Here is a 4,360-nt window from a genome sequence, read left to right as displayed (position 1 = left end):
CCGCCTCCAGGCACCGAGACGTAGGGCTGTTACTTCTTCCGAGAAGGGCCTGAACTCGTAAAACTCTTGCGTGTACAACTACTCCATAGCTAGGATCTTGCCTCTCCTTTAGTACCCCCTACACTACTGTCAGACTTAGAACCACGACAACAGACCCTGCCGCCACCGGGTCGGGCGGCAGGCTGGCCAGAACGGGGATCCGCACCCGTAACATAACAGGGCTGGCGCTGTGGGCCCTGCCGCCAGAGGGGCTGGCGGCAGGCCTGTGCACACTGCGCGCTGCCGATTCCCCTATTTGTCGTTATGGTCTGCATGCAAAAATTCATTACTAGAACATCTCTCGTTCTTGGCACTGGTCTCTGTCTCTGCCAGTATGCTAATTAGGAGTACTAATTGATGGTCTTTGTCTCTGCCAGTATGCTAATTAGGAGGAGTACTAATTGATGGTCTCTGTCTCTGCCAGTATGCTAATTAGGAGGAGTACTAATTGATGGGTTAGTAGTCGGTCTATGTGCCTGTCGTGATTAACCCTTGAATCCTTTCATGGTCAATCGTTAGTCGACAGCCCAAGTGTTGCAGCCGTCTTGTCAGGTTAATTAGCAGGTACTCCTCGTAGCTAAATGGCAGTGCAGCGTGCACAGGGCTGCCGCCAGCCCCTCACGCGGCAAGGTTCACCGCGCCAGCCCTTTTGATTCTGGTTCCAGCCAGCCTGCAGCCTGACGCGGTGGCGGCAGGAGCTGCCGCCTCGCACCGTGGTGGCAAATGCCACATGTCGCCCGGCGTGCCTGCCGCCACGGTCGAGGGGGTCTTTTTTATCAGTTTCATTCGAAGGGGGTCTTTTTTGGCAATTGTGTTGGGCAGGTGGTTTCTTTCGACAAAAAATTCACATCTTGGGGGCGACGAGATCGATGCGCCGCCACAGCAGGTCCTCCTCGACGGCTGCCCGCCGCCACAATTTGCACGCGAGTTCAACTCCCGCCTCGCGGAGGATGTTGGCTTGTGGGAGCCGGCTGAGGATCGCGCACATGATGTTAGAGCATCTCCAGCCGATTGCCCCTCATGGGGCTTGAAAATTCGCTCACTAGTGGCGACCCAGCGAAAAAATCGGCTTGGGGCTGATCGGGTTCCTAGCCGCCAGCCCCAGGGTCGACCCAGAAGGTTTTTTTATATATCTTTTAACATACGTTCGGCTAGGCAAACAGGAATAAACTTCGGTGAAACAAAGCAAACTTAAAAATAAACTTCAGCGCTTAACCGTTTTTTATATAGCAAACTTAAAAAATAAAAGCCTAGCTACATGAAGAACACGTTGAGCGCGACGAAGTCCTTGTCGCCCTTGCTGTTGCCGTCGCCGCCATCGTCATCGTCCTTCTTCTCCTTGACGCGGCCGCCGCCGCCCCTGCTGGACCCCTCCGTCGTCGCCCTGGCGGACCGGTGGCGGTGCGTCGTCGTCGTCGTTGTCGAGGACGATGATTCCTCCCTCATCGCGGCCCTGGCACCGAGCGGAGTACTGCTCTAGGGCGCGACACTAGCGCTCTAGCTCCGTCTGTGCCCAGTCCTCGCGCGCCCATTTCAACGCTGCCTCCTCGGAGAGGCCCGACTCTATCTTGACCGCGGCAAGCCCCGGCTTCGTCTTCACCGCGGCAGGCCCGGGCTCCGTCTTCGGCCTGATGAAGCGGGGAGGGGCCGAGGAGGAGGCGCGCCCGCCATCGTTGATGATGATGCCGAGATTGCATGTTCGCCGGCCGAGCAGCGTCTCGCCGGGCTCGGCCTTGACGCTGAGCAGCGCTGGCGACCCTGACGAGGAGTTACGGGAGGATGAGGAAGAAGAGGATGTCGCCCTCCTCGGCATCCACTGGTCGTCGATCCGGGCCGGGGCGGGAGGGTAGGTCATGGGTGGGTCGGTACCGCCCTCGAGGTGTTGTAGGACGGCGTGAAGCGAGCGGCAGGGGGAGCCCCACCACAGGCGGCGCAGCTAGCTATTTTGTCTGCCCCTGACCACCGGCGCCTCGTTGGTGGAGGCGATCCACTGCGCCTGCCGGTGCTGGAAGTACGCCGCCCACGCCTCGTGGTTGCCGGCGGCGTACTACGGGAGGGCTCGCTGATCATCCGTCAGTGACGCCTGAACGCGGTCGACCTCGGTGGCGAAGAGGTCGGGGCACGCGTCGACGTCGGGCACCGGGGGAATGGGGACGCCGCCGGCGCTGAGCCTCCAACCCCTAGCCCGGCGCGCATGTCGGGAGGCGCCGGGATGTTGGCTCGAAGAGCAGGTAAGCCTCCCACTCATGAAGGGTGTGGCGTCGAAGCCGTTCGCTGCCGCCCCGTAGCCGGGGAACCGCTCGGCCATAGTCTCTGGGAGGAGGGCACGGGGGAGAGAGGGGGGAGAGAGGTGGAGTTTGGCGGCTGCGCGCGGGGAGAGAGGCAGAGAGCTCGGCGGCAGGGCTGATGGCGGGTGTGGCCAGAGGCGAGGGAGAGGCATTGCTTTTATAGTCGGGCACCGTCTGTACGCATGGCAGAAGGGGGGCATTGCCGCGCCGCCCGCGAGAAATTAATGGAAGGCTGACCGGCGCCAGCCTTGCCATTGATTCCCCGTGGGAAACCGAGGCGTTGTGAGCACGACGAGGCGAGTGCCGCTGACTCGGCGGACCCGCAGTGCGTTCGCGCCAAAATCGCTTGCCCGGCGCCCCCGGGCGGCCCCCGGCGTGCCGGGTTCGGCCTGGGTACGCCGGCATCAATTTCGACCCAAACCGGCGAAAAGCAGGCTCTTGGGGGCGCGACTGAGCCGATTTTTAGGCGTCGACGCAGAAAAATTACCTGAAAAGGCCCTGTTGGGAGCGCGGATGTAGATGCTCTTACTGGGCAGCCCCCCTCAGTCCCTCCACTCCACCGGCTAAGGGAGAGGAGCGTCCATAGCGGCACACTTGGAGGCGACGATGGTTTACATGACGAGACCTGGTCTGGCCCGTATGTTTAGTTTCCTACGTGCCTTAAAAACGCATGTAAAACTGGTTTTACGGGATAATCCTAAAGTTTAGGAGAAATTGTGTGAGAGCTATTTTGGTCGATTCCCATAAACTTCTTTACCTAAATCCGTTTTTTATTTTATTTTAAAATTTTAAAAAATACGTAATAGCCTAGGACCTGCCAATCATGACATGCATGACAGCCGCGGGCGAGGGGCGGTACGGGTGGCGGTGGCGCGCCGTTGCGGCAAGGTCCTAGCAAGGCGTCAAGTGAAGTTTCGGGCGGTTTCTAGCCACCCAAATTTGTACGGAAAGATTATCTTTCCATAAACCCGGGGAAGAAAGAGTCTAGTTTATAGGGTCCCTATGAATGTTTTACGTGAATTATTGCACAGGATTTTTGCCCCAGCTTCTTGTAAACGACAATTTTTTACCGATAGGGAGTTGTTGGAGTTGCTATAGATCTCTGCTATTAAAGGAAGTTCGTGCGCTTTGTTTCCTCCCCAATCATCCATCGCACCACATCCTCGTCAACCATGAATTTACCCCAAAACTAAGCCCCAAGTCCCCGTACACTAATGCTTCCTATCAAACTACTAGCCAAAAAAATAGCGAAAAAACTAGGATTCCATCACCTTCGGCGATGACCCACCCGTTGAGAGTTTCTCGGTTCCCGATCCACATATCCTCGGGCCTCGGTGCGCTGGATTCCCACGGCCCAGCAGAGGCGAAGTCAGGGTTTGTTGTGGATGGATCGCTATAGTCCGCGACTATGGGAGAACGAGGCGAGTCAAGCAGTGCTGCAAAGGATCAAGTTGATGATCTACTGGGATGGCTAACGCTACATGAGGAAGATGCTGACGATTTCATTTGGGATGATGAAATTTCCAAATCACCGAAGAAGTCCAAGTGGTAAGCCATCACGAAGGTCCAACGTCCAGAGGATTTAGCCTAGTTCACGTCCAGAGGATTTAGCCTAGTTCACTCTTTGAGGACATGCGGTCGGCATGGAAGCCGGCTAAGGATGTGATATGGAGAAGAATTGGTCAAAATCTTTTCACTATTCAATTCGGTTGAACTGGGTGATTGGAACAAAGCAATGAACATGGGGCCATGGTTGTTTGGGAATCGGGCTTTGTTGATTGAAGAGTATATATGCCAGTTTTGCAAACCCTAGATCAGTTGTATTGGATAAACTGATTGTATGGGCTCAGGTGTTTTCTTATTTGATTGTCAAATCTGAGCTATGTCCTGGTCGATGGGAGAGGTTCTAGATGTGTAACTCAAGATTCCAGGAAGGTTTATAGGTGATCCTAAAAAAAGCGAGGCTTCCCACCATAATTTCCTCCACTTCCACTTCTGCTCCCAGGGTGGTTGAGTAAACCTCAAGTCCTCCC

At 56.1% G+C, this 4,360-nt stretch overlaps 1 pseudogene; it reads left to right on the top strand.

Moving 5' to 3' along the window:
* Positions 1-3,735: 3,735 nt before the first annotated feature.
* LOC123139048 (uncharacterized) overlaps positions 3,736-4,360 on the top strand; it is a 2,956-nt pseudogene continuing 2,331 nt past the window's right edge.

Source organism: Triticum aestivum, chromosome 6B, assembly GCF_018294505.1.
Source record: "Triticum aestivum cultivar Chinese Spring chromosome 6B, IWGSC CS RefSeq v2.1, whole genome shotgun sequence".
NCBI lineage: Eukaryota > Viridiplantae > Streptophyta > Magnoliopsida > Poales > Poaceae > Triticum > Triticum aestivum.
This window is presented reverse-complemented; position numbering and strand designations above follow the sequence as displayed.